General features: G+C 45.3%; 1 protein-coding gene across 1 annotated transcript in view; it reads right to left on the bottom strand.

Annotated features, from left to right (window-relative positions):
* Positions 1–12692, bottom strand: part of myt1la (myelin transcription factor 1-like, a) — a 71305-nt gene extending 58613 nt beyond the window's left edge. Inside the window, exon 1 of the mRNA XM_031581829.2 lies at positions 12396–12692. The gene's annotated coding sequence lies outside the window, so the exon portion shown is untranslated. The remainder of the gene's footprint in view (positions 1–12395) is intronic.
* Between the last annotated feature and the right edge of the window lie 215 nt (positions 12693–12907).

The raw sequence follows: 12907 nt of genomic DNA, 5'->3' as shown, positions 1-12907 counted from the left end.
ACAAGTTCATGCTGTAAAGCACCCTGTTGTGTTATTCAAATAAACACAAGTTCATGCTATAAAGCACCCTGTTGTGTTATTCAAGTAAACACAAGATCATGCTATAAAGCACCCTGTTGTGTTATTCAAGTAATGCATGGTTTAGTCACATGTCTCCTGGAGCTCCACCACTGACCACTGCTCATAGCCTAGAGCTGGACATGTCTGCAGAAGGCTTGTTTGCAGCAGTTACAGTACAGCAAATCTACAAATGCAGAAGTGCAGTCTTAAATGGGAGTGCCTTGCGTGGAGGTTTTGCAGGAAAGGTTTCTTGGCGCTTGTCTTGAGTTCGGAGAATGATGGAAGATTAGTTACGTTCCAGAGTGCCTGAGATCCACAAGTAAGGTGCAAATCCGTGCAAATCAACACAAAGTGCTGCAGGTATTACAAAATATCTCCATGGGCACAGGAGCTAAAAACCATGGCAACATGAGAGTGCTCACAGCAGTGTGAGGTATGGAGAGAACACATAGAAACACAGAAGAAAGAGGGAGAGAGAAGTAGGCAAGGGAGACAAAGAGAAAGGAGAGAGAAAGACAGACACACTGCGATAAGAGAGAGTGCTCTCTTTTATAAGGGGAAAATGAAAGGGAAATGTTTTTGCACAACTGAGAGGGATTTCTCTCTGAGACAAAGTGAAAGAGAGAGTGAAGGAGTGAGAGAGAGAGTGAAGGAGTGAGAGAGAGATAAAGAGTGAGTGAGTGAGTGAAGGAGTGAGAGAGAGTGAAGGAGTGAGAGAGAGAGAAAGGGTGAGAGAGTGAGTAAAGGAGTGAGAGAGAGAGTGAAGAGAGAAAAAGAGAGGAATGAAGTGATTTCTGCAGCCCAGCACGCCTCTGCTCAGCACACATCACACCATCTGACAAGTCCCCTGCCTACACACACACACACACACACACACACACACACACACACACACACACACACACACACACACACACACACACACACACACACACCATACACACACACACACATTCACGCTGCCATGGCCGAACACTGGAACTCTCACTCTCAGGCCTCTCCCTTCTGTCAAAGAGAGAGACAGAGAGAGAGAGAGAGAGACTGTGAGACACAGAATCACAGAGAGGAAGAAAAAATGTGGCCAAAAAGATTGATATATTTTGGGGTAGTGGGACAAAGAGAAAGAGGGACAAGTGCGGGATAGGACACAAAGGCAGACAATACAGAAAATACAGATAAATGGTGAAAAAAGGGGGAAGAGGACGACCGAGAAGAGTGAGAGAGTGAGAGCAGAGAGGGAAAAATGGGGAAAAGAGGGAGACACAGTAGGAGGGAGGGATGGAGAGAGAAAGAAGGGGAAGAGAGGGAGACACAGTAGGAGGGAGGGATGGAGAGAGAAAGTAGGCTCTAATTGCGTCTGGTAGAGAGCGCTGTCGCCGGGGAAACCCACGCGGCCTCGTCTTAATGAGCGCTGGCGACCGCGTGGGACCTGTGGAGGCTGTCGCTACTGGCAACAGCGGAACAGACACAAGTCATTCAGAGACTCGGGAGGAGATGCGAAGGGGTTGGAAGGGCTAGGATGATAGTGGGGGTGGGGGTGTGAGGGTGTGTGTGTGGGGGCGGGGGGGGGTGCTGTTCTGTCTTCTGTTCTGTGGTAGGCATGGCTCAAAGCCTGACATCTATACATCTGGTTTATCTAGGTTTTTATGATAGCCATAGATTATCTAGAGAACCTTCAGATGCCTGAACACTGGGTACGTCTGTCAAACCTATAACTGAATGACACGTCTTATCAATGAAATGCTACGAGATGATCAGATAATGTCAGGCAAACACAGACTATTTCAGTGGCCAAATAAACGCACATTGGGGTGACTATTCTGATTTATGTTCCTGGGCAGCCTTCAAGTGAGGGGCAGTGAGAAGGGAACAGAGGACTAAATGGCATTGATTAGTTGGACTCAGAAGGAAGGAAAGAAGGAAGGAAAGAAGGAAGGAAAGCAAATGGTGGGAGAAGGAGGGTAAGAGCGAGAGAGAGAGAGAGAGAGAGAGAGAGAGAGAGAGAGAGAGGTGAGGCCGTGAAGACAAACTGAAAAGAAAAGAGAGAACTCTGAGTTTCTACCTAGGGGAGCATTCTTTGGGTAACTGAGATGTATTGGATAAACACCACAAGCCTGTTGCTCCATCTCCACAGGGGTAGTAGTGTTTTTGTTTTTCTTTTGACTTGCTCAACTGGTGTCTGGTATTGACAGCTACTGCACTAAAGCACACTACAGGTGCATTGTCTGGCAAAACAGCCCCACAAATCTCTGCTCCCAAACGGTTCTCATATCAGTCTGACCTGCTTCCTTTGTGTGCGGCACAGTCAAGTCTCCACAGACTCTGTGGAGTATATGGGTGAATCTGTGGGAATATACATAAGAGCATTTAGCTTTTAGCTCTTCATTTTTTATAGCAAGGCTAAAGCTCTATTTGCAACCCAGCTCATAGCTTTTCAGTCTAATTTCCAGTCTTTCTCTCTCTCTCTCTCTCTCTCTCTCTCTCTCTCTCTCTCTCTCTCTCTCAAATGTATTCAAGGTCGGCAAATACCTAGATATGTACAGAAGTGTATATGGATTTTGTTGTCATTATATTGACAGCTAGTGTACTAAAGCACACTACAGGTGCATTGTCTGGCAAATCTCTGCTCCAAAACGGTTCTCATATCAGTCTGACCTCCTTCCTTTGTGTGCTGCACAGGCGGGTCTCCACAGAGTCTGTGAAGTATATGGGGGAGTGAGGGAATCTGTGGGAATATACATAAGAGCATTTCGCTTTTAGCTCTTCATTTTTTATAGAGGCTAAAGCCCTATGTCTAATTTCAAGTATCTCTCTCTCTCCAACGTTGTTAAATAACGAAATATGTACAGTAGTGTATATGGATTTTGTTGTCATGTCTACTGTGTGTGTGTGTGTGTGTGTGTGTGTGTGTGTGCGTGTGTGCGTGTGTGTGTGTGTGCGTGTGTGTGTGGCACCATGGATTTGTTGGCAGGCATATGTGTGGCATATTTAAAGCACAGTGGAGGTTTAGCTGAGTCATCCTTCTGAAGTGACACACACACACACACACACACACACACACATACACACACGGCAAGTAAAAAGTGACTGATCTTGACCTCAGTAGTTAGAGAGGGTGACCCCAAATCTGTGCACTAAGGCTTTCAATACAGTAGATGATCAACACATACACAGAGACACACACACAAACCACATACTCACACACACACACACATCAGGAAAGCCTTAATGTAGAGTGTTGCCTGATGTTCCAACCAATAGAAGTGTAATTTCTAGGTGTATATGCGTATGTGCGAACGCTATTGTTCCAGTGTGTGTGTGTGTGTGTTTGCTGTGCTCTGTCTCAAAAGTCTGTGGGTCTGTGAGAGTAGATGTGAGGGTGTATGTGTGTGTGCGTGTGTGTGTGTGTGTGTGTGTGTGTGTGTGTGTGTGTGTGTGTGTGTGTGTGTGTAAAAATAACACCTCACCCACTCTATGACTCACTCTGGAGCTGTTCTGTCACAGGCTGTCTGGAAAAAGTCCCGCAGGCTTGAATACTGCACTAACAACTCCTCCATCAGCTCGACCCTGTGTGTGTGTGTGTGCGGGTGTGTCTGTGTGTGTGTGTTTGTGTGTGTGTGTGTGTGTTTGTGTGTGTGTGTGTGTGTTTGTGTGTGTGTGTTTGTGTGTGTGAATGTGTGTGTGTGTGTTTGTGAGAATACGTGTGTTTTTGTGGTTGTACATGTGTTTGAGCCACTTAGTGTTACTGTGGTGTCAGCATGAAGAATTCGTTTGTGTTGATATTCACAGCCTCTTCCATCTCTCTCTCTCTCTCTCTCTCTCGCACACACACACACACACACACACACACACACACACACACACACACACACACACACACACACACACACACACACACACACACACACACACTAACACACACACACACACACACACCAAACACAAGCATACTCTCCGGACACAATAACACACCTCTATGCATAATGTATACAGAGTGTAAATTCATGCACAGCTAGACACACACACACACACACACACACACACACACACACACACACACACACACACACACACACACACACACACACACACACACACACACACACACACACACCTCATGCTCATCCAAATGCAGGTTAATGCTAGGCTCATCCAAATACCTGGCAGGTCTTCCATCTGTATGCAGTACGCAATGGTAGACATCAATACCATTCAATGAGACTTTAGATGAGGCCACTAGCTCCACAGTCACTGACATGGTGCTCATGGGTTCAGTGTGCCACTGTGGGCTACTTTGACTGTGGGGCCCTTTCTCAACACTGTGACGCAGATCTAGGTGTGACTGTGGGGCCCTTTCTCAACACTGTGACGCAGATCTAGGTCCAGCCCAGGATGGCAGGTTGTCAGTGGTTCAGAAAGACCTCTGGCACACACCCAGACAGGGCCAAAAATGATGTACAAAGAGACACAACACACACACAAATGCAGATCTTAACAGCAGATGTTTAAGTCAAATGTTTATACTAACAGGCATCTGCAACATGCAACATTTAGACTTAGACTGCACGTAAAAAAATGGCCACTCAGTCAGTGCATAACACAAAGCCAAATGCAGGGAAACTCTGAGACTGTATCTTAGGGGACAGGAGATGGAGGGCCACGTGCAAGCGCTGGCAAAAGGGATCCATAGGTTATGCAAAGACTTGCAGCAACATATATCAACACCCCGATACCACAGTAACTCTTAAATAAAATTTAGAATGACCCCAGTGAGTAATTGTCACACCAATACCCATACCTCATGTGAGTACTGATTACCCCCATTATCTTTCCCAGGATCTATTCTCACCTGGTTTTCACCTCAGTGCATGTCCTCATCTCAGTACTGATTACACCCATTATCAACCTCATTCTGAGCCCAACTCTGCTCTCTCTCTTTCTCTCCCCCTCTTTCTTTCTCCCCCTCTCTCATCCTCCCTCTCTCTCTCTTTCTATCTCCCTCTCTCCCTCTCTCTCTCTCTCTCTCTCTCTCTCTCTCTCTCCCTCTCTCTCTCTCCCTCTCCCTCTCTCTCTCTCTCTTTCTCTCTTTTTCTGTCTGCTTGCCATGGAAAGTTGTTTTTTAGTTAATGTACGTATGTAGTAGAAAGATGTTATGATGTTAATTCTCTGTTCTATTGCAAAATCATGGAAAAAACCAAAATATACGAACAATGGCACTCTAATTTACTTACACTGACCTTAACATTTAGAGACCATTTCATACTTGAGATGACAATATCAGGGCGACTAGCTTGGATAAAGACTAATAATTATTTGGCCAATTTATTATAATTCTAGACAGGCCTGATGAATAGAACAAGGGATTATTTGTTGCTTTTCTCTTTTATATACCTGACTCCATATTTACAGTCTTTATCTGGCATTGGTCAGAAGGAGAAAAGAGGCAGAGGAAGATTAGACATGAGTTAGTAAGACTCCACATCCATGTTCACATGCTACCTTTCCTCAACAACCTACCTAGGACTCAACGTCACACACACACACACACACACACACACACACACACACACACACACACACACACACACACACACACACACACACACACCCACATGCACACATGCATTACACACATACAAACATATCCATGGAGACTAGTGACACAAACATGTATGCTGCATTCAGCTGGACCATCATCATGACACAGTCTCTCTCATGCACCTACACTTTAGATCCAGGGCTCGCTCATCCAGAACCACAAAAGATCCATTAGTCTCTCCTCTCCATCTGAAGAGAGCTCTTTAGCTCGTTACACTCCTGTCTTTTATCACTCCTTTTTTTCTTCCTCCATCCTATGAATGGGAATGGGGAAACAAGCCCCTGTGGCTCGCTATTATGCATCCCTGCCCTTTTTGGCTGTTGTTTCACTATCTCTCTCTTTCTCTCTTTCTCTCTCTTTTGCTCTCTCTCTTTCTCTCTCTTTTTTGCTCTCTTTCTCTTGCTCTCTCTCTCTCTCGTTCTCTCTCTCTCGCTCTCTTTCTCTCTCTCTGTCTCTCTCTCTCTATCTCTCTATCTCTCTTTCTTTCTCTCTCTCTCTCTTACACACACACACACACACACACACACACACACACACACACACACACACACACACACACACACACACACACACACACACACACACACACACACACACACACACACACCCACTGACAGCTGCACAAGCACTTTAACACTCTCACGCTCTCTCAGTCATTCTTGTCCTGTGTTTGATACACTAAGTGAGAGGATGAGACGGACTGCCTTTGTCTTTCCTGTATCCAGAGACACACACTCACACTCACACTTGCACACACATACACAAACAGAAACAGAAACACACACACTTTCTCTCTCTCTCTCTCTCTTCTCTCTTCATAAATGAGCGATGATGACATGACATGCATCCACATGTGAACACACACACACACATTCAAGGACACACTGAATGAGATGGAGAGCACTTGCCTTGCTTATTCAAAAAACAGCCCATACGCTCACCCACGCACCTAGTGGAGATAAGCACTAAGAGCCCGTCTGACAGGTAAGCGTGCACACACACACACACACACACACACACACACACACACACACACACACACACACACACCTCACTGCTCTTTTCAACTAGGTCACAGTGGTGGTAAGTGGACCAGGGCTTCCCACAGAACTCCTCAGTGAGTGTCAGCACCGATTGGCTGATTGGACACACACAGTTATGCTGACCTGATCCAGAAATACAATGGAGAATAATAATAGATCATGACACAGCCCTCCACAATACTAACTTCTGATTGGCCGATAAAGGTGTTTGGAGGTCAATTATACTGGAATAACAGACGGATTAACTGAATTAATTAGTACTGCCAAAGAAAACAAGTTGAATCTGTGATGGTCTAATCATCACCATGATGAACTACACATAAGTTGGCAATGTAATCACATAACAATGATAAAATAATACAAAATCAATGACTGCTTTCAGATAATTGATTTGTTTGGTAGTCAGGTGTATAGTGAGTGTAATACTATCGTTATCTGGTCTGTAAAATGATCCACTTCAGGACAAGACCTCTCGTTTGTTGCTCTCTCTGTATTTCTTTGACAATAGTCTCCATCTGAATGTATAACACTCTCCCATACATATCACACTAAGATACGCTTTCTCACACCTTCATCTTCTCACGAGCGGGGTCTTTTTGAGGCATGGCAGAGACCTTGGCCCAGGTGCCTGGCAAAGGGTTTGAACTTCTTTTCTGGGATTATGTGTGAAATCCCTCCGGACCCCCTGGGGGTTGTCTTACGCTGGCTGCGGAGAGGAGGGATGCTGACGAGAGTGTGTGCGGATGAGAGTGTGTGCGGATGTGACACACACACAGAGGCAGTTCAGAGGAACCCAAAGGAACAAGCCAAGAGGGAAGTATACAACCTGGCAGCTCATTCCCAAAGTTTTGTTAAGAAATTTCCCTACAACTACTGCAGAAAACACTGCTGCCACGACCACAGCATGTAGATTTAGAATGTTACATATATATATACTGTGTGTATATATATATATATATATATATATATATATATATATATATATGTATATGTATATACATATATATATACATTGGAAAATATATACTCTACATTTGTAAGCATTGCAGCTGACTCTAGGTCTGTGACTTCAGCTTCAGGAATAAGCTTCAGTCATGCGAAGCTTGTGAAAGCTTTAGAAGTGATACTGAGAGGCTGAGCTATGTCTTTAGTCTGTTTGAATGAGAAGGCTAGATACATCGCTGATTCTTTCAGGGTCGCCGGCAGTAGAAATATTGTTTTGACATTTGACATCGCTATGACACTGAGCACCACATCATCAGTGCTGAGAGACTTATGATCACCATTATAATTATAAAGACGGCTGCGCATGGGTCATATCGGCAGTGCTGTCCCTGCACTTATAGAGGCCTAAACAGGCAGATCTGTGGAAAGGCAGCCAAAATGATACCAGCGATGGAAATCACCAGCCTGGAAGGTTCACACCTTAGAACATTATGGGACAGTAGAATGCATTTGAGTGGTAAATACTGGAGAAAAATACAATTAATCTGACTCCATTATATTATTGAATTATGTACAATATTACCAAGCAGTATATAATACGGTATTTGTTAGATGAAATGGAATGACACCCGAGGAATTAAACAAATGGTTAATGAGTGAACAGTTTATTAATAGAATAAACAGTAAGCTTAAATGTTACAAGAATGTAAGGTCAAACCTAAATGGATAAATACAACTGTAAATAATAACAATTGGATAAACAGGTTGGATGTCAACTACTAGAGCATATACTTGAATGATCAAAAACACCTGATAAACCAGAATGCATGAGATAGAAAGAACATAAACCCAAAACCTGAGATGAATGAGTGAGAGAAAGAGAAGGTATGAAGGAGAGACAGACAGACAGAGACAGAGTAGCAGACTAGGGGAGGAGAGACAGACAGACAGACAGACAGACAAAGTAGCAGACTAGAGGAGGAGAGACAGACAGACAGACAGACAGACAGACAGACAGACAGACAGACAGAGACAGAGTAGCAGACTATGGGAGGAGAGACAGACAGACAGAGACAGAGTAGCAGACTACTCAAAGACATAAAAGGATAACCAGAAGAGAGGAAGAGAGTGAGAATGAGAGAGAGAGAGAGAGAGAGAGAGAGAGAGAGAGAGCAAATGTTACAAAATGTCCAATGTTATATGCCTCAGTCACAAGCCAATACCGTCATGCCACACTATGGCCCTGATGCCGAAAGACAATATCACTTGATTGGTCATCTGGAGGTGCAGAGAAGGATGTGCCAGCAGGAGCTTTTACACAGTTGTCACAAACATCCTGAGGTAAACTTTGAGCGTAGGTGGCGGGGGAGACCGGCTTCTCCCTCACAACGGGTGCAGTGGCCTATAGGCCCAGATGTGTGAGGTCCGTTGTGGGGGTTGTTGCCACTATACAATTCAAATGGAACATGGGCTTTTCTACTCATAGAGCACTAAAAGCACTTTACAGATGAATGCCTCAGACATCCACCCATTCATACATGGCAGAGGCTACATGCCAACCAGCAGATCAGGAGAGTTTGGGGGTTTAGTGTCTTGCTCAAGGACACGTTGACACTTGGTGAGGAGGAGTCGGGATCGAACTAGACACCTTCTAATTGCTAAATGACTCCTCTACCTACACAAGTCAAGTCCCCTGTTTGAGAGAACATCAGGGAGAGGTCCTCTGATTTATGATCCTCTGGCCAAAAACCCCCCAGAAATCTCCATGTGTTTTGTTAAGATTCACTGTGTTTCTTGCCTAACATATGCTATGGTATGCCATTTTGTAGTATTTGGAGGGGATGTTCTGTGTCCCTCAGTGTGAAACCGGTAACATGTGAGAAACAAATGTAGGCCTTTTCTCTACACACGACTGAGCCTTTCAGAGACATCTTAATTCCATTTGTGTAGTGTGTGTTCTACCCCTGCCATCTCACAAAGGTGTGCTCATGCTTATTCTAAATGAAAGCTCATTCAAAAGTGAATCCATGTGGTTGGTTGTTTTAAGTGGTCAAGTCAGCAGGCCCTTTCCATCCGACGCAGGGGATCCTCGGCCAAGGTAACATAACGCAGGCGGACAAGGTCCATCTTGTAAGACTGCAATTTATGTAATTCCGAGCAAATATATAACATTTAGCTTGTAATGGGCACTGCGTCTCAAAACAGTTAATAATACAAATTTGGGGAGCTTTATTAACATTTTATGACATATTGTTTTCTTCAGAAATCATGTAAGTTGAGGTTACGTGGAATGTCACAGTTGGATCAAATGACTCTTGCCATCCACTTCTTGTATCTGCCAGCACATACGTGTTCTACCCATTGTAAAGTATGCCTCCATTGCGAACATCGCATGGTGCGACAATAAGGTGGTGGAAAGAGCGCCAGTGATGGGATGCCATGCTGTCAGTCAAATGAGCTGATCCAAACACCTGTCTGTTAAACAGCAGTGAACTCTCTAAATCCCAGCAGTGCCTGCTCTTTCGCAGAACAACTGGCGCTCGGGCATAAAGAACGTGACAAATGTGTCTGCGTCGCCAAATGCCACCAACACGGGGTTCTTTTCAGGAGGGCACGACTCATGAGTCACATTCAGCAAAGTAGAGAAGTATGATACGGCTGGGTCTGGGTCCACAGGCAGGTAAGAGGCGTACTAATGTTTATTAATGTACTGCAGGTCCCTTTGGACAGCCCGACATAGTACAGGAGAAGCAATGGCAATCATTCCTCAGCAAGGCTTCCATTTCTCTGAATTTTCATTAAACATTGCTGTGCCATTTCTCTGAAAACCCCAAAAATACGCAGAGGGGAAAAATCTACTCAGCATTCGTGAATCTTAATTAAGGTATCAATAGATATGCTCATTAGTGTTCAGTCTTGATAAATGACACAACAAAAGGTAAAAAAGGTAAAGGGAAAAATACTGTCCAGCAACATGACACAAAACAACCATCACAACGAATAGGCAATCTACTTTGGGGTAGTTAAGGTATCCTGTCTGCCCAGTGATTTACTCCCATTTGCGAAAAAGATTTAGTAGATGCTGTGGAGGAAGTATAAATTGAAAAAATGGTATTGTGTTGAATGAATGGAGGCATAAATTGAATTAGCTTGTTGTGCTCAGGGCTCCCACCCGTGATCTCGCTGCTGTACTGCTGCCAGCTTCTGCTCTTAGACTGGAGCCTCAAGCATCTATCTGAGACAGGCTTCTGCTCTTAGACTGGAGCCTCAAGCATCTATCTGAGTCAGGCTTCTGCTCTTAGACTGGAGCCTCAAGCATCTATCTGAGACAGGCTTCTGCTCTAAGACTGGAGCCTCATGCATCTATCTGAGTCAGGCTTCTGCTCTTAGACTGGAGCCTCATGCATCTATCTGAGACAGGCTTCTGCTCTTAGACTGGAGCCTCATGCATCTGTCTGAGACAGGCTTCTGCTCTTAGACTGGAGCCTCATGCATCTATCTGAGACAGGCTTCTAAGCATCTAGACAATGAAACCTCACAAGGAGTCAGTGAGTGTTTTGCTAGCTAAAACTTTTTGAAACATTCTAAGACATTTTTTAATTTTTTTAAAGTTTTGTCTTAATCGTTTGGTTAAGTCAGGTAGCTTAGAGTTATTCACCTCAATGACTTCCTCTCTAAAAGACAAGCCCAGCTAACCAAGTCACCAGACAGCAGCCTGAGTCTCATGTCAGTCTGGAGAGACCTCAGCTGACCAGGGCTAATGTAGCCATCCAGCAGATGACAGGCGGATGCCATCCCAGACTCAGTTTTACTGATCAAACTCCAGACGCCTGCGGAGGAAACTCTTTTCACTTGATCAGCTTAGACTCTCCTACTTCACAGCCTGAAGACGGAGAGCCTCACTACATCAGCGTTTCACTTGCTTCATTTGCAGTAGGACACTTTGTTCATTAAAACTAGCATTTTCATTAAAACAAGCATTTGCAACTGATTGTATATTTTTTTTATACCCGGCTGGCATCCTAATAGCAGTTGTCTTATTCTTAGCAAGCTAATCGTGAGGAGCAAACTGGTGGTTTACTTAAAGTTCTTTCTCCTGAGATTACTGTTGCATGACAGTTGCAACTCCAGCAGCATACAGACAGTAGGAACACCACCATTCCAACATATTATTTTACAAGCATGCATTTGGGCACCTAGCCGAGACCACTAATGTGTCGTGTCCTTGCCTTGAGCCTGGAACCACCCCCCCCCCCCCCCCCCCAAAAAAAATCGTGCCAGGGAGTAGATTAACATGCACAAGGAGCGACTTCAGCGTCAAACCCAGCCCACAGTTTCTGCAGCAGCTCCCTAGCAGACACAGAGAGCTGCCCATGCCTCTGCTGCCTTGCAAAACAAGAGCTAGCCGCCATCACTTTGTTAGCCTGAACTCTGTTCTGCAGCTGTGTGTGTGTGTGTGTGTGTGTGTGTGTGTGTGTGTGTGTGTGTGTGTGTGTGTGTGTGTGTGTGTGTGTGTGCTGTGCTGGAATGCCAGGCGACGGACGGACTCATCACGAGTGCATTAACAGTTGGATGAGCCTGCCTGCCATCACACACACGCACACACACACACACACACTCACACACACGTACGTATTCACTCTCGCGGAGAGATCGTGAGCAGTGGCACCAACACACATATTTTCAAGCGGCACAGAAAACTAGAACGAGACAAAGCGAAGAAAGAAGAAAGGAGAAGAGAAACCTACTGAAATGGCGACACACACACACACTCTTTGGTCCTTCTCTCCTGTTCTGTGTCCTCCCAGCTGTCTGAAAGTCGGCCACCAGTCCGCTGCCTCCCTCTCTTTCTCTTTTTCTTGCTCTCTCTGTGTCCTCCACTCTCGCTAGCGCTCTCTTTCCCTTTAAAAGATTCTCTCTCTCTCTTTGTTTCAGCCCAATGTTCTCTCTATACTCCAGCAGCAGCAGCAGCGCCAGAAGTGAGGAGAGGGGGAGCAGGGTGGAGGGATGGAGACACAGACAGTCAGGGAGGAGGAGGGGAGAGAGAGCAAGAGAGGGAGGGAGGGAGGAGGAGGAGAGAGACAGAGAGAGAGAGAGAAAGAGAGAGGGAGGAAGGGAGGGAGGGAGGGGCTGTGTGAGTGAGGCTCTTGTGCAGACGAGCCACTGCAGCACAAGCACATCGAGCTGCAGAGAGAGAGGAGCGCTCACGCTCACGCTCACACTCACGCTGTCTCCCCCACCACGCCGACTGATGGGGACA

This window comes from Clupea harengus, chromosome 15, assembly GCF_900700415.2.
Source record: "Clupea harengus chromosome 15, Ch_v2.0.2, whole genome shotgun sequence".
Taxonomy (NCBI): Eukaryota; Metazoa; Chordata; class Actinopteri; order Clupeiformes; family Clupeidae; genus Clupea; species Clupea harengus.
Note: the sequence above shows the minus strand (reverse complement) of the source record. Positions and strands in the feature narration are given on the sequence as shown.